Raw genomic sequence first — 18,494 nt, forward strand, 5'->3', positions numbered from 1 at the left:
TCAGTACACTGAGTGCCATGCAATTCCTCGACTTTTTCTCAACACTGGAAAGTTCTATGGGTAGACAGAATTTTCAAGTTGTGAATCAATGCAGGTTAATTTTATATGTTTATTTATATATATGTGTGTGTATTGTTTTCAATTTTGTTGCAGCAATGTTGGTCCAGGATATGAGAAAAAACAGGTGGGTGAGGTAATAATTTATTCAGTAAAAGATATCACCTCACCCACTTTGTGTGTGCAGATGACATTCCATGGATGTGCTGAGATAGTCCAGTTTGTAGTTGCTATTTTCTATCTGGTAGAACCACTTTTACAATACAATTTAACCCATATTTCAGAAAATCAATTAATACATTGAAATTAATTAACAAAAATGAAATGGGGACTGGTCGTGGTTCCCAGCCAATGGGAGCTGCGGAGCCGGCCCTCGGGGCAGAGGAAGCGCGCTGAACTTCCCTGGCCTCCCCAGCACCTAGGGAAGCAGGGAGAGGGTGGAGCAGCGACCAGCCTGATACAGAAGCTTCTAGTGATAAAAGCTCAAGTAGTCATCAACAGCCATGGAGGTATGTCTACACTGCAAAAAAGCGTGCGTTCTTAACTCTGGTTAGCTAACCCACATGAGTTAACTTGGGTTAAAATAGCAGTGAAGACATGGTAACTCTGATTTTAACTCAGGTTAGCAGCTTGTGTTCAACTGCAGGCTGCCCTATAGGCTTGAACGCAAGCTGCTAATCTGAGTTAAAAGATGAGTTGCAGCATCTTTGCTGATATATTAACGTGAGTTAGCTAGATTAGCGAGTTAAGAACATTCCTTTTTTTGCATTGTAGACCTACCCTTGGGTGTATGGCAGATATTGCGCTTGCAAGCTCCTTTAATGTGAGCATGGGGAGGAACATGAAGGAGGGGGATATGTGGCAGTTTAGGTCATGTAGGGATAAATCCAGTCCTGCCAGGTCATGAAAAAAACATGTTTCCTTCAAACATTAGAGAGTGAGTCCCCAGTTCACCAAGGTACTTAAGCACCTGCCAAACTTTCATTCCCTGGATCATCTCATTGAAGTCAGTGGAATGACTCATGTTGAAGTTAGACACATGGGTTAAGCACTTTGCTGAATCGGGGCATTGGTTATTTTATTATGTGTTTCTTTCCTGCAAAACACAGCAAGGGAGATATGCTGGTGATATTGGCTACCAGTTTGCAAAGTTGAATTTTTAAAAAAAGTTTGATTCACAGAACTGCAAAATTGCTGTCATTCTGCTGTAACTTTAAAATACATTTTATTTGCCTATTTTCAACTGTTTAAGGCTGAGTTTATTTTCCCATAAAATATAAAGTAGGGAGTTTGGAATGTAAATGTTGCCTGACCTTTAGCTAGAGAATATCCTGCTACAATCATGTTTGATGTTATCTGTGTAACAATATTATGAATCTTGAAGAAAAGTACCGTATATACTCATTCATAAGCCGAATTTTTTTAGTAAAAAAGGGAAGCACCAGAGAAGGGGGTTGGCTTATGAACGGGTGTAGAGAGGGAGTGGTGGGACACAGCCCCTCCCCCCAACAGAGGGAGCAAGGAGAGGCAGCACAACCAGCAGAGTCAGAAGGGAAGAGGCGGGGCCAGAGTCTTTCCGCTTCTGGCCATGTGCCGCTCGGCCCCGCTCCCCAGAGCAGAATGTGGCTGTGCTGCCAGGTGCCGGAGCAGCTCCAGCCAGGCCAGAGACATCCTCCCCAGGTAAGATGGGAAGGGATGGGATGGGGAGAGTGTGGGGGTCCCGGGCTAGGGGTGGGGTCATGTGGCGGGGGTGGTCACAGGAGTTACTCCCCTGACCCCCAGCTTCTTCCCCCCAAAAGTTTCCCCACCAGTTGCTGTCCTGGCCCGTCAGGGTAAGCAGCTTGTGCACCGGGACACTTTGGCCTGGTCTACACTAGGAGGTTATGTCGAATTTAGCAGCGTTAACTCGAATTAACCCTGCACCCGTTCACACAACGAAGCTATTTATTTCGACATAGAGGTCTCTTTAAATTGATTTCTGTTCTCCTCCCCGATGAGGGGAGTAGCGCTAAATTTGACATGGCCATGTCGAATTAGGGTAGGTGTGGATGGAATTCGACGCTAATAGCTCCGGGAGCTATCCAACAGTGCACCACTCTGTTGACGCTCTGGACAGCAGTCCGAGCTCGGATGCTCTGACCAGCCACCAGCCACACAGGAAAAGCCCCGGGAAAATTTGAATTCCTTTTCCTGTCTGGGCAGTTTGAATCTCATTTCCTGTTTGGACATCGTGGCGAGCTCAGCAGCACTGGCAACGATGCAGAGCTCTCCAGCAGTGATGGCCGTGCAATCGCAGAATAGAAAGAGGGCCCCAGCATGGACTGATCGGGAAGTCTTGGATCTGATCTCTGTGTGGGGCGATGAGTCCGTGCTTTTGGAGCTGCGATCGAAAAGACGGAATGCGAAGATCTACGAGAAGATCTCAAAAGCCATGACGGAGAGAGGATACAGCCGGGATGCAACGCAGTGCCGTGTGAAAATCAAAGAGCTGAGACAAGCGTACCAGAAGACCAAAGAGTAAAACGGATGCTCCGGATCCCAGCCCCAGACATGCCGTTTCTACGAGGCACTGCATTCCATTCTAGGTGCGGCCGCCACCACTACCCCACCACCGTCCGTGGACTCTGACGATGGGGTATTGTCGACGGCTGCTTCCTCTGAGATGTTCGCGGACGGGGAAGATGAGGAAGGAGATGAGGAGGACGAGGCAGTCAACAGCGCTTTCAATGCTGATTTCCCCGACAGCCAGGATCTCTTCATCACCATCACAGAGATCTCAAGGCGGTAACCCGGACCGTGAATCAGGGGAAGGATCAGTAGGTAAGTGTTTTAAACATTTATTTTGAACAGAATAGGAATGGTATCTTAACAATGGGTTTTTCATGATTAGTTTGCTCTAGGAGCTTTAATTTTTAGTCCTTGCCAGTGCAGCTACTGGAAAAGTTTGTCAACATGTCCAGTTTTTCATGATTAGTTTGCCCTAGGCGCTTTAGTTTTTAGTCCTTGCCAGTGCAGCTACTGGAAAATTCTGTCAATATGTCCGGGGATAAAGCAGAAATCCTCCTGGGACATTTCCATGAAGCTCTCCTGGAGGTATTGTGAAAGCCTTTGCATCAGGTTCCTGGGGAGAGCGGCCTTATTGCGTCCTCCATGGTAGGAAACTTTTCCACGCCAGGCTAGCAGCAAGTACTCCGGGATCATTGCCTCGCAAAGCATGGTGGCATATGGCCCTGGTGTTTGCTGGCATTCACGCAGCATGCAGTCTTTCTCTGTCTCCGAAATCCTCATCAGAGTGATATCACTCATGGTGACCTGCTTTGAATTAGGGGAATGTTAGTATTGGGACTGATTGCCTGTTACTTTACATAACTGTAACCGGTGGTTTACAGCCACGCAGTGGAGGCGGGACAGGGGCAGCATGCAGGGATCTTTCCCGGGGACAGCCGCGAGGGGGGTGGGACAGGGGCAGAGTTCATGCCGGCAGCAGGATTTGGCCAACGCTAGGAGCATTGCTTGGAACGTGAAAGGAGGGCACTGCTATAAATTAAGCTTTAAGCAGCCAAAAGTCTACGGCTTACCATGTCTGCCTGCTAGCCGAATTCCGTTGTCTGGTCACCCTTGTGCGATCTGTACAGCAAGACCCCAGGCACTCAATGGGAAGGCCGAAAATTTGACCTTGTACTGAGTGCGCATGTGATAGGTACTGTGCATGGTCTTGTTCACAGAGAAAGACTATATTCATTGTTTGCAAAACTGGTATCTTTGTGAGGAATTCACTCCCTTTTTCCCATCCCACAGCTGCGAGTGTCTCCCGAGCTACCCCGGCATCCCCCTCCCAGAGGCTGGCGCAGATCAGGCGACGAAAGAGAAGGACACGGGACGAGATGTTCTCAGAACTTATGGGCTGCTCCCGAGCTGAGGTGGCACAGCAGACCCAGTGGAGGGAGAACATGTTGCAATACCAGCGATCACACAGCGAACGGGAGGACAGGTGGCGGCAGGAAGACCAGCAGGCGACTCAAACGCTGCTTGGACTAATGAGGGAGCAAACGGAAATGCTCCAGCGCCTTGTAGATGTTCTGCAGGACCGGAGGCAGGAGGACAGAGGCCCGCTGCATTCTCTCTCTAACCGCCCTCCCCCGCCACAAAGTCCCATCCCCCCCTCACCCAAAGTCCCAAGAAGAAGGGGCGGCAGGGGCTGTGAAAACTGTCACTCCACCCCTGCAGACTGCTCAAGTAGCAGAAGGCTCGCATTCCCAAAGATTTGATAAGTCCTTTCCTTCACTCCAAAAGCACCTCACCCAAGCCCCCGTCCCAGTTTCATCCCCTAACTGTGTAGTTGTTAATAAAAAATATGTTTCTGTTAATTACTGTTTCCCTTATGTTCTTTTAGAGGAGAGTGTGTTTGAAGGGGGGGAAGGGGGTTGGTAATTGGAGAGGATAGTCACTTTTACCAGCGTACAGACACGGGGGCAGGTTCAGCAGAAGGTCACACACACATTGCAGTCACTAGGCACCCTGGTCAGTCTGGGAGGTGGTTTTCATGTGAATTTGTGGCGGGGGAGGGCGGTTACAGATCTTATGCAGCAGTCCTTAGCCTGGATGACAGAGCCACGCAGCAGGGGATCTGTAACCGCCCTCCCCCGCCACAAAGTCACATAGCCCCCACACACAGAGTCCCGAAAAGGAGGGGTGGCAGGCTCTGTTGAAACAACCAGTCCACCACTGTGGACCGCTCTAGGAGCAGGAGCCTGTCATTCCTCGAGTTTAGAAGCGTCCTTTCCATCACTACACCTGCTCCCCACCACAGTCTGCGTCCCAGTTTCAACACTTTACCATGAAATCCTTAATCAAGAAAACGGTGTTAATGAACAAAGTTTCATTTATTTTATTTTTAAAGGTGTGTTGGAAGGGAGGGGAAGGGGGTTGGTAACTGGAGAGGATAGTCAACATTAACTGGGTAAAGAAACGGGGGCAGGTTCAGCTGTTTAAACAAACTTAATAGTCACAGGTTACCCTGCTCACTCTGGAACCTAGATTTCAAAGCTTCCCGGATGCACAGTGCGTCCCGCTGGGCTCTTCTAATCGCGCGGCTGTCTGGCTGGGCGTAATCAGCAGCCAGGCGATTTGCCTCAACCTCCCACCCCGCCATAAACGTCTCCCCCTTACTCTCACAGAGATTGTGGAGCACACAGCAAGCTGCAATAACAATGGGGATATTGGTTTCGTTGAGATCAGAGCGAGTCAGTAAGCTTCTCCATCTCCCCTTCAGACGTCCAAAAGCACACTCCACCACCATTCAGCACTTGCTCAGCCAGTAGTTGAAGAGTTCTTTTTCACTGTCCAGGGCGCCTGTGTAGGGCTTCATGAGCCAGGGCATTAGCGGGTAGGCTGGGTCCCTGAGGATCACTATAGGCATCTCCACATCCCCAACAGTTATTTTGTGGTCCGGGAAGTAAATACCTTCCTGCAGCTGTCTAAACAGACGAGAGTTCCTGAAAACGCGAGCATCATGAACCTTGCCCGGCCATCCAACGTTGATGTTGGTAAAACGTCCCCTATGGTCCACCAGTGCTTGCAGCACCATTGAAAAGTAGCCCTTTCAGTTAATGTACTGGCTGGCCTGGTGGTCCGGTCCCAGGATAGGGATGTGAGTTCCATCTATAGTCCCACCGCAGTTTGGGAATCCCATCGCAGCGAAGCCATCTATGATCACCTGGACGTTTCCCAGGGTCACTATCTTTGAGAGCAGTAGCTCAACGATTGCATTGGCTACTTGCATTACAGCAACCCCCACGGTAGATTTGCCCGACGCCAAAGTGATTCGCGACTGACCGGTAGCTGTCTGGCGTTGCAAGCTTCCAGAGGGCTATGGCCACTCGCTTCTGGACAGTCAGGGCTGCTCGCATCTGGGTGTCCTTGCGCTTCAGGGCAGGGGACAGCAACTCACAAAGTTCCAGGAAAGTTCCCTTATGCATCCGAAAGTTTCGCAGCCACAGTGGTTCATCCCAGACCTGCAGCACTATGCGGTTCCACCAGTCCGTGCTTGTTTCCCGGGCCCAGAATCGCCGTTCCACAGCATCAACATGACCCATTGCCACCATGATGTTCACGGCGCGGAGTCCTCTCAGACTTAATGTCCTCACCGTGCTGCCGTAGCCTCCTCGCCCGATTTCTCAGCATCTGTCTCTGAAAAAGGTGGATGATAAGGTGCGAGATGTTGACAACGGCCATAACTGCAGCGATGATCGCAGCGGGCTCCATGCTCGCAGTGCTGTGGCATCCGCGCTGTCAATCACCAGAAAAGTGCGCGAACTGATTGCCAGCCGGCGCTTTCACGGAGGGAGGGCGGGAGTGAGGGTTGAATGACGACAGTTACCCAAAACCACCCTCAACACATTTTTTGCCCCAGCAGGCATTTGGGGCTCAACCCAGAATTCCAATGGGCAGCAGGGACTGCGGGAACTGTGGGATAGCTGCCCACAGTGCACTACTTCCATTGTCGACGCTTACCCCATTAGTGTGGACTCACAAAGTCGAATTACTGTCCTTAGTGTGGATACACACGTTCGACTTTGTAATATCGGTTCCATAAATTCGCTTTAAGTAAAATCGAACTACTCTCGTAGTGTAGACATACCCTTTGTTTATTTAGGTTTACCTCCGTGCCTGTGGACGCTCAAGGTAAACAAACCATCTCAGCTCACCAGCAGCTTATCCTCATGGCCCGGGAGCCAAAGTTTGCTGACTCCTGAATTATAGGGTCGGCTTATGAACGGGTCATAAAGATTTTCCATTTTTACTTATCCATCTTGGGGGGGGGGGGGTCAGCTTATAAACGAACTGGCTTATGATTGAGTATATATGTTAGTTGCTGGTTCAATTTATTTATTTATTTTTACCAACCGAAGATTCATGACACTGTTATCTCTTTTTTTATTTTCCCCTTAAATTTCCTTGTTATCCTGTTATTAAGGAGAAGATATGCATACATGTTCTCTGTCCCTCTTTAGAACAAAATATTTATCCTTTTTCCTCTCCATGTATTTGAAAATCCCTCCTTACTCGTATTCCAGTAGAGTTAAAAGGTGTATTAACTGTAACTATTTTTCTTTGCCTATTTCCCTATTATAGCTTTCTGATATTGGTAGTTCAGCATAGTGCAGTGCTAAATATGCAGCATAGAGAGAGTAATACAAGAAACTCAAGGCTCAGGCACAGGCCTAAAGTTCAGCACGTTCCTAAGTGCTTTGCTGAACAGGGATGGACTGCTGAATTGGAGCATAGTGCATCCCCCTCCAGATCATGTGCCTGCCAACAAGTTTCTTAGGAGCTGTGGATGTAACAAAAGCTTCTTGGAGGTGGGGGCCCCAAGATACACTAGTGGTAGAACTATGACCTGTACATTCTCCGGGGGAATCACCCATGCAGCGTAGAGGTCCCTGCTAATACAGGTATGTGAAATTCACATCTCCCTGTGACAATGTTCAGTGAATCTATCCTGATAAACCCCGTAAGGCTCCAGTTTTGCTATTGCTTCTACATGGGCAAACCCCTCTTCCTGTCAGAAGCCCCATTGACTCCAGTGGGTCTGTGTGGGCACAGGAGACCACCCACATGCTACTTAATCCTACTCTGATTTTGCCTAATCCATCCAAATGAAAAGGTGGAGAAGGATATTAGTAATTATCCTGCCCCACACCCAATAATAAAAGGATTAATAAAATAGGTTTTATGGGTCAGAATGTAACTATTAAGTAATAAATGGAGTTAATCGCAGGGGCAGGGCTTAAAATGGTAAGAAACACTGGTGAAATTTCAAGAAAGTTCACTTTGGGAGTCTGACACTATTCTGTGATACCTTTGACGTAGTTAATATTTTTGTAGTATTACTTATTCTTGACCTTTTTGAATGAAAAAGGAATTGTAGTTCCCTACTGTGAAATGAACTGCATAAGATATTAATTTAAAATCTCTGGAAAAAAATTAAATAAAAGCCTGATTCTTGAAAAAGTATTTCTGCACAGTGCCAGGAACAAGCATTCTTTTGAAAGCTCTAGTTGTTTTACAACTGCTCATTATGAGACCTTGGATGCAAGCTCTTAAGAGAATATACTATACCTATTACAGTGTTTCCATGTGGTTTATGCTAACTCGGGTGTGGTATAAAGATAACTTACTGTTTTCTTCCTTTTCACGAAACAACCATAATGTAGATTCTATTCTGGGCCCAGTTTTTAGACTAATGTGGGGAATGACTATATTTCGTGAAATCGGATTCACAGTACTAAGTTATCACCCATGGATTCATATATTTGAACATATAGTATAAGTCATATTTACAGCATCTAGAACTTCAATATACATGACTCTATATAACAAATTAATTTTCATTGAATATATTGCACACAAACTGTAATCTGCAAAGAAAATTAGTAATGTAGTTGTGGATGATCAAGAAAAATATATCTGTTGCTTAAAATTTTTACTGTCAATTGTTTGGCATACTGTATATACAGTATGCTTATATGTGCATACAGACTCTGTATATTCCAGTACACTCTATGTGAATACATAATAAACATGTCTATATAGGGAGACCTGCTATACCATGTTGAAAATAAAGTTTTTCAGCACTTACCATTTTAACAACCGTAATTAACTGATTGGCTGAATGGGTTACAACAGATTTCTGTATTCTTTCCCTTGATGGGCCAACAGAATATTTGTATATAGAACTACTGCTGAATGAATCAATGCTTCTTTTCTTTCAGTGCTGAAGCAGTTAGACCTTTTCTCATGGCAAGTGTATCTCCATTGGGAATGAGTTAACTAAAACTACAACATGATCTTCAGCTGTTAACAGCAAACATTGGCTTCCCTTTTGCTAATAGGACAATTTATTCAAGAGGTATTACAGAGCCAGCACTGCATCAGAGAAGCTATTTATATACTTTGTGATATGATCCTCCTTCAGAATAAAATGTTTCTCTAGATACATAATATTATTATATTTTAATTATTTGGAATGCATCTGCTTTAATTCCAGGCATCTGCTTTATGTTAAAAACAAAAAACCTTAAAAAATAGAAGGATGTGCCTTTTAATGCTACTTAATCCTGCTCTGATTTTGCCTAATCCATCCAAATGAAAAAGTGGAGAAAGATATTAGCAATGATCCTGCCCCAATAATAAAAGGATTAATAAAATAGATTTTATGGGGTCAGAATGTAACTATTAAGTAATAAATCTGAAACTTGAGTTTGTAGCTCAAGATCATGATTTAATTTACAAACAACTTTCACTATATTAACAGAATATCTTTTATTAGCTTTTTTCCCTTCTTTTCCTAGCAGAGTCACATTAGTTAAAGATGGAAGCAACCTACTGTATTGAGTCCATCCCTCTTATACCTTTAGAATACACAGTATATTGCCTTGATAAAGGACATAGAATCATAGGACTGGAAGGGACCTTGAGAGGTCCTCTAGTCCAGTCCCCTGCACTCATGGCAGGACTAAGTATTATCTAGACCATCCCTGACAGTTGTTTGTCTAACCTGCTCTTAAAAATCTCTAATGATGGAGATTCCACAAGCTCCCTGGGCAACTTATTCCAGTGCTTAACCATCCTGACAGGGAGTTTTTCGTAATGTCCAACCTAAACCTCCCTTGCTGCAATTTAAGCCCATACTTCTTGTCCTATCCTTAGAGGTTAAGGAGAACATTTTTTTCTCCCTCCTCCTTGTAACAACCTTTTAAGTACTTGAAAACTGTTATCATGTCCCCTCTCAGTCTTCTCTTCTCCAGACCAAATAAACCCATTTTTTTTTTTCAATCTTCCCTCATATGTCATGTTTTCTAGACCTTTAATTATTTTTGTTGCTCTTCTCTGGACTTCTTCCTGAGTGGAATACTTTGCATTTGTCCTTATTGAATTTCATCCCATTTTCTTCAGACCATTTCTCTAGTTTGTCCAGATCATTTTGAATTTTAATCTTATCCTCCAAAGAATTTGCAACCCCTCCCAGCTTGGTATTGTCCACAAACTTTGTACGTGTACTCTCTATGCCATTATCCAAATCATTGATGAAGATATTGAAGAGAACTTGACCTAGAACTGAGTCCTGTGGGACCGTATTCGATATGCCCTTCCAGCTTGACCTTGAACCACTGATAACTGCTCTCTGGGAACTGTTTTACAACTAGTTTACACCTTATAGTAGCTCCATCTAGGTTGATTTGCCTAGTTTGTTTATGAGAAGGTCATGTGAGACCGTATCAAAAGCCTTACTGAAGTCAAGATATACCACATCTACGATTTCTCCCCTCCCCACCCAATCCACAAGGCTTGTTACCCTGTCAAAGAAAGCTATCAGGTTGGTTTGACGTGATTTGTTCTTGACAAATCCATGCTGACTGTTATTTATTACCGTATTGTCTTCTAGGTATTTGCAAATTGATTGCTTACTTATTTGCTCCATTATCTTTTTGGGTCCTGAAGTTAAGATGACTGGTCTGTAATTCCCCAGGTTGTCCTTATTTCCCTTTTTATAGATTGGCACTATATTTGTGCTTTTCCAGTCCTCTGGAATTTCTCCCGTCTTCCATGACTTTTTGAAGATAATCGCTAATGGCTCAGATATCTCCTCAATCACCTCCTTGAATATTCTAGGATTGTTTCATCAGGCCCTGGTGGCTTGAAGACATATAACTTGTCTAAGCAATTTTTAACTTGTTCTTTCCCTATTTTAGCCTCTGATCCTACCTCATTTCCACAGGCATTTGCTATGTTAGATGTCCAATCGTTACTATATTCCATATCAAACTGACACTACCATTATTTTTATTTATGCATTTATGTCTCATGACATACATATAGCATTTCAGACCAACATGCAATTTTGTTATGTATTTATTATTTTTAAGACACAAAAGAAAAATGACATTCCCTAGAAATAAACATTCCACCACACCCAAACCCTTAGGAAATGCTTGAGAAAAGAGATCATTCAGATAAAGGCCAACATTCTGGTTCTCTTCAAGCAGTGGCAGAAATGAATTCCAGAGTCTCTACTAGGAATATTTGTATCATTATGCCTATATCAACTACATCTTTGCAACATTGGGGTTTCACCAATGCAACTAATCCTAATTTGACACTAGCTACATTACTGCACATATCCCCAGTTTATATGGGCTCAATGAATGCCCTACCTCAAGTGTTGAATCTACTGCCTCTTCACTGAAACACCTTTGCTGACTTCAGCTGCCACAGTGGCATGTGGGGGGGGGGGGGGGGGGAGTCTGAAGTAGCCAGCCCAGAAGCTATATAGGGCTTTATAGATTTGCACTCAGTCCTAGTGACTATTTTAGTGGAAATTTTTTTTCCTACATATACCATTTCAATTTTTGAACTGGTCACAGGCCTTACTTATTAAATTTCACACAGTTTTTTAAAAAAATGAAATTATATACAACCTTCTTTTTAGTAAAGATAGGCACAATTTCAAAATTTGCTCCAGAGTTTGGATCCAGATTTAGAATCCTACCAAAACTGGATAAAGCTTTTGAGCAGTTGTTCACCTCTAATTTTCAGGGAATTTTCACAAATTAGGTCCTAAGCTTTCAATTGATTGCATGGAGGGGCACCGCTGCACCCGTATGCAATCAGTTGAAGGCTTGGTAGCATTACTGATGAACAGCAGCTACTTTCTGTTCAGACAAACAAATCAGTATAAATATATTTTCCAAGTTCCTTTAGCTCTGAAATATATTGAAATTTGTCATACATTATTGGCAGCTTGAAAAGGCACTGATTATAACTAAGGCTACGATTTAGTAACAAGTATTCTTAGGAAAAGTCATGGACAGGTCATGGGCAATAAACAAAAATTCATGGCCCGTGACCTGTCCATGACTTATACTAAAAATACCTGGGTTTAAATCTGGGTGGGGAAGAGGAAGGGAAGCAGCGCTTAGGCTTGGGGGGAGACTGCTGCTGGGAGGGGGACTTGGGGGACCCCTGCTGTGGGGGAAGCTGGGGGCCAGTAGCACCAGCTGCCAGGGACCACGGAGCGCAGTTGCTGTGGCTGGCCAGCCAAGGACCACGGGTGCTCCGGCCGGCCGGGGACTGCTGCCTGGGGTCCAAAGCGGTGGCTGGTGTGTCTGTCTCAGGCGCCACCTGAGCGTGACTTCCACGACCTCTGTGACAGACACGGAGCCCTAATTATTGACACTAGGCAATACAGTCATTCTAATTCCTTCTCTGGCTCAATTAATATTTAATTATTCAATTATTTAATTAAAGTGGAACAACTTCAACAGTAGAGATTGAGGGAACTCTACATCAAAATATCCTGTATCCCAGTAGCTAGGGCACTTGAGAGATGGTAGATCTAATCTCTTTGCCCCCTCAGGAGGTTTGAAGGGAGGGTCTCCTCTTCTCCTCCTCCGTCCTTCCCCCCCTTGAACTCACTTGAGGGGCCCAATCCACTAGGTGGCTCTGAGCTGTGACTTAGGTGGCTGAATGCCTGTCTTCCCTCAGTTCACGGAATATAAGCAGAAATAAGCAGCTTCCTAAAGCCTGGACTAAGGTGCTAAACTCCATGAGGGGGCAGGGCTTTGCAGACACACCTTTCACTGGTATCTCCCATTGGCTAGCTTAGGTGGCTCCCTGCCAAGTGTGCTGGCTTTGTGGATCACATTCTAAGGCACCTGTCTGTCCCCATTCATTGTATGGGGAGCACAGGCATCTAACTCAGGGCTTATAGATTGCAGTGTTGTTCCTGAGATTTTTTTTAGGAGCCTATAAGTTTGGTGCAGCAACACTGTGTGTTGCAATGCCTAAATCCCTTTAGCCGGGCCTTAGACTCTCTGTGCCTTAGGCCTTGTCTACTCTACAGAGTTTTGTCAACAAAAGTTATGTCGACACTCAAAAAGCGCTATAATAAAAATCAGTATTGCATGTTCACACTCCCTCCCTCTGTCAGCACAACATGTCCACACTTGGGGCACAAGCATTGAAAGTGTGAGCAATGCACTGTTGGTACCTATCCCACAGTGCAGCTTGACACCTTCTGCCGCTAGGTCTTTTGGGACAGCGAAACAAATCGTGGTGCATCTTGGGACTGGGCTCAATATCCCATGATGCATTGTTTTCCATCCCAGGATTCCACAGGCTTCCGGCTTTCTCTCCCTGCATTTTTCAATGGCCCTTGTTTGCTGTACACCCTGGCATCTTTGTGTGAAGGGATGGATCCTGCACTGCTCTCCTATGCTTGGATACCTGTCATTAACACATCCAGTAGCGTAACTAGTGGGGTGCAGGGGAAGCAGCCACTTCCCCCAGCACATTTTTGAAAAGCGGTGCCTTAGGGGTTACCTTATATGGCGCCAGCGGGTGGGGCCTGCTCCTTTCTGAAGGGCAACACGGCTGGAGGAGCCATGGGGGGGGGGGGCGGAACGTACGGAGGAGCATGTCAGTCAGCCAGGTAGAGAGCAGGGGATGGGCTGCGCTGCTGGGCCTGTTTGGGTCCAGAGCGCTCGGGCCGGGCCGGGAGGGAGCATTTTCGGTGGCGGCGGGGGGGAGCATGTGCAGCAGCGGGGCTGGGCTGGGCGCGTGCTGCCTGGCAATAGGGGGGCCGGCGGGAGAAGCGGCGAGGGGGGAGGAGGCTGGGTGCCTCGGCAGCAGCCTTGAGGGAAAGGCTCCGTTTGGCTGGCTCAGTGCAGTAACAGCCCAGCTGCCGGAGCCGGGGCGAGGAGCACAGCCGGGCTCGGGCAGGCGGGTGGCCGCTTGCTGCTCAGCCTGCCGAGCTGCGAGCCCTGGTCCAGCAGCAGAGGGGCGGGGGAAGGGCTGACCAGGGACAATGGCAGGAGGGATGAGATGGGGGGGGCATGGGAGAGGAGCTGGGTGGGCGCGGAGCAGCCGGAGAAGGAGCCAAGGGGGGGCGTGGCTAGAGGAGGAGCCAAGGGGGGGGCGCCTTTTTTATGTTTGCTCCCCTTGCTCTTAAAACCTGGCTACGCCACTGAACACATCGCAAATAGCAGTGCAGTTAATCATGAAGTTCCTAAATGAACAAGACTCCCAGTTGTCTGACATGGTGTGTGATATGGATAGGAGCAACTTGGCATTCACAGAGCAGCTGCATAGGGTAGAGCGTCACTTTTGGGCTCAGGAAAAAAGCACTGAATGGTGGGATCGTATTGTCATATAGGTCTGGGATGACGACAGTGGCTACAGAACTTTTGGATGAGGAAAGCCATCTTCCTGGGACTGTATGTGGAGCTCTCCCCAGACCTCCAGTGCAAGGACACCAGAATGAGAGCTGCCCTCTCGGTAGAGAAGTATGTGGCAATCGCTGTGTGGAAGCTTCCTAGAGAGCTCTCTGGAGGATTACCATGAGATCTCGGTGTGCATCAACACCCTGTTCTGCCGTACTGATTAGGTGCATAGGGAAATGTCCAGCACACAGAATCACAGCCAGCCTTGTGCATTTCTATACCCTGAACTCACCTCCACACTACACAAACCACAGCCACATACCAGGCTTACCTCCCCTCCTGCTTCTTGCTCAACGGAGCGCAACTGTTGAGACTGGCTAGACACCTCCGGAGTGCTAAACAGTTCCTGGCTGCTTGTTCCCTGAGAGACAGGGCTGGCTCCAGGCACCAGCTTGCCAAGCAGGTGCTTGGGGCGGCCACTCCGGAGAGGGATGGCATGTCCAGCTATTCGGCAGCAATTTGGCGGACGGTCCCTCACTCCCGCTCGGAGATCGCGATCACGGCTCTTTTTTTTTTTTTTTGCACCGCTTGGGGCGGCAAAAACCCTGGAGCCGGCCCTGCTGAGACACCCTGCTGGGAGCTCCACATTGTCATCTCACTCCACCTTTTCATCAATGACTTGGTCCTCTGGACTAGGTCCTCTTTCTGCTGCCTCTAGGCCCGCCGAAGTATCCAGGGGGATTTTGGCAGAGGAGGTGGGGGATCGCCGGCCAGGATGGCATCCAGCTCCTTATAGAATTGGCAGGTCTTAGGTGCATCGCCAGAGCTCCTGTTTGCCTCCCTCGCCTTATGGCACGCCTGCCTGAGCTCCTTTGTCTTCACTCTGTACTGCAGCATGTTCCGATCACAGCTCTTTTCACACAAGCCATGAAAAATCTGCCCGTAGGTATCCCAATTCCTATGGCTGAAGTGCAGCTGGGACTGCACAGCCTCCTCTCCCCAAGTACTGAGCAGATCCAGACGCTCCACAGTGATCCAAACGGAAGAGCATTTGCTGTGTGAGGCTGCCATGGTCACCTTCTAAGATGCGATGAGACCTCTTCATGCCAAGCAAACAGGAAATGGAATTTTAAAAATTCCCAGGGCTTTAAAGGGATCATCATTTAAAGGGGGAGGGGCAGATGGTTGTTTACCAGGCTGCAGGGCAGCGGAGTTCAAACTGCTGACCAGAGCGGTCAGGATGGGCATTGTGGGACACCTCTTGGAGGCCAATTAAAGTGATAAAATCAAGCACAGTGTCTACACTGGCACTTTGTCGACAAAACTTTTGCGCAAAAAGTCTTATGTCTCCCATCAGGGTGGTTTTATTTTGTCACCAAAACAGGGCATTTTTTGCCTCCAAAAGTTGCATCATAGTGTGTATGCATCCACTGTTTTGTTGACAAAAGCTGCCTTTTGTCAACAAAACCCTGTAATGTACATAAAGGCCTTAGTTTACCATCCATAAAATGGGGCTATTAGTACTTCCCTACCTCACAGGACTATTGTGAGGATAGTTGCATTAAAGAGAGTGAGGTGCTCAGATACTATGGTGATGGGGCCATCAGATAGGGCTTGTCTACACCTGAAATGCTTCAGTGGCAGAGCTTCACCTACGTCAATGGGGAGGGGGTTCTCCTGTCAACTTAGTTTATCCACCTCCCCGAGAGGCGAGGTAGGTAGGGTGATGGAAGAAATCTTCTGTCGACCTAGCACTGTCTACACTGGACGTTAACTACGTCACTCCTGAGTGTGGATTTTTCCTGAGACATAGTTAAGCCAACGTAATTTTCTAGTATAGACCAGGCCATAGTTAGATAGTCTTCATTCACATGGTTTAGACATTACCGTTCTGATTCAGCAAAGCTTTTAAGCACATAGTGAAGTTTCATTGATTTCAACCAGGTCCTAAATCAGCTGTGAAGATCAGGTGTCAATAAGCATGTATCCCACCCATACAATTCTGTCTCTGTACTACAGTGTATTTCATTATCATTATTATACAATCCCCTCCCTCAAATGCTACCTTTTGAAGTTGTATAAGGTGCGAGCTAGATGAACACAACCTTCCCTGCTCTTTGGGTGCATTAACTTAGGTGAAAGCCTTTGGGGTGAACAGTTCCTTTAGCCTGCTGATGAACATAAATCCCTAAATCCCTTAATCCATAAAGCCAGTTCTATGCTGGGATAATATATCATATGTGAAAAGGCTAAAGTCATGCTTAACATCACGTTAGTTTAAATATATCAGTTAACAGGTTTGCTAACAAGATTTATTTTCCCAGTGTTAGACATGGCCTAAGGCAGTCTTCCTGTATGTGAAACTTAGTTTCCATATAAAAGACACATTAGTAAAGATTTAAAAAGCATAAAAGCATAAGGAAAATGTCAACTCTTTAGACAAGCACAGTTGTCTTGCATACCATCATCTCAACATTTAAGTAAAAATTTAAAACTATATTTCAATTATATAAAATGTGATCTGTACCAGCATATAGTATAAAGTAGATGAGAGTTTAAAATGTAATAACAGCTTAGTAGTTAAATTAGTTCTCTCAACCTGCCCACATGTGACCTAGGGACTTATTACTTTAGACTGAGAAGGATTTCTGCCATTTAGCTATTGTACGAAACCTCAGGTAAGCTACCTCAACTATTGAAGCTTGCAATATTGAAGTATTACAAAGTACCTATCTTTAAAAGAAATGTTATTTTTAAAACTTTTTGAACTACGTGAGTAAAAGTAATTTGCAGAAGCTGGACTCTGGGTCGGTTGGAATTACTCTCTTTATAGCAAGAGAGATTTGCAGTGTTTAATTTGCCCATGAAACTAGATATCAGATAAAACCATAGCATATAAACAGAGCTGTGAAGATATACAATGGCAATGAACTTCACATTGTTAAGACTCAGATCAAAATTGGACATATCATAATGATTTTAATTTAAAGTAACCCTCCTTTATTGGATTCTTCATTTAGAAATTATATTAGAAAGCTTAAATCTGTGCCAAGTCTATGCGTTAGTGCCTTCATTTTTTTCTTTTTCCTTCAGTTAATATATTTTTTAAACTTTCTAAAGTCTTTTAAATGAACACTTATCACTCTCTTTGTATTTTACATAAATAACTACAGATCTTTACAGAGATTTTAAATATAAAATACTGAAGAGAACACAATGTCTGCAAAAGCCAACAGCGAAGATAGTTATCTGCTCTTGTCAAACATGTAAGGGGGACGAGCCTGGCTGGTTTTGTAACTTATGCCGTTTTAGGAGGTGAAGAATACAAGTGGAGTATTGTGTTAGTGGTTAAAGCAAGCACCTAGGTGTCAGGATTCCTGAGTGTTAGGCCTTGTCTACACTACCAGGTTTTGTCATCAAAATCTGCCTTTTGTTGACCAAACAGCGCGTGCATACACACTGCCATGCGACTTTTCTCGGGAAAGATGCCCGATTTTGGCGACTAAATACATCCACCACAAGAGACTTACGTCTTTTGCCTCTACATGTTTCTCGACAAAGTGCCAGGGTAGACACCATTGGTTGATTTCATCATTTTAATTGGCCTCCAGGAGGTGTCCCACATGTCCATCGTAACTGCTCTGGTCAGCGGTTTGAACTGCACTGCCCTGCAGCCAGGTAAACAACCATCCACCGCTCCCCCTTAGAAGCCCCAGCAATTTTTGAAATTCCATTTCCTGCTGGCTTGGCATGGAGAGGTCTCATCACATCTACCCAAGTGACCATGGCAGTTTATTGCAGCAAACCCTCTCCCACTTGGACCACTGTGGAACTGTGGGATCTGATCAGTGTATGGGGAGAGGAGGCTGTGCAGTCCCACTGCGCTTGAGCCATAGGAATTTTGATATCTCTGGGCAGATTTCTGAAGGCTTGTGCGAAAAGGGCTGTGATCGGGACATGTTGCAGTGCAGAGCGAAGTTAAAGGAGCTGAGGCAGGCGTGCTATAAGTTGAGGGAGGCAAACTGTTGCTCTGGTGCTGCACCTAAGATCTGCCAGTTCTATGAGGAGCTGGACGCTATCCTTGGTGGGGACCCCCCTCCTTTGCCAAGAGCCCTCTGGATACTTTGAAGGGAGCGAAGGTGGTGGAAAGAGAACCTAACCCGGAAGACAAAGTTATTGATGAAGAGATGGAGTTAGACGAGGATGTGGAGCTCC

At 45.9% G+C, this 18,494-nt stretch overlaps 1 protein-coding gene across 2 annotated transcripts in view; it reads left to right on the top strand.

Moving 5' to 3' along the window:
- MTA3 (metastasis associated 1 family member 3) overlaps positions 1–18,494 on the top strand; it is a 262,904-nt gene that overhangs the window by 233,710 nt on the left and 10,700 nt on the right. The window lies entirely within an intron of this gene.

Source organism: Chrysemys picta, chromosome 3 (genome assembly GCF_011386835.1).
Source record: "Chrysemys picta bellii isolate R12L10 chromosome 3, ASM1138683v2, whole genome shotgun sequence".
Classification (NCBI taxonomy): domain Eukaryota; kingdom Metazoa; phylum Chordata; order Testudines; family Emydidae; genus Chrysemys; species Chrysemys picta.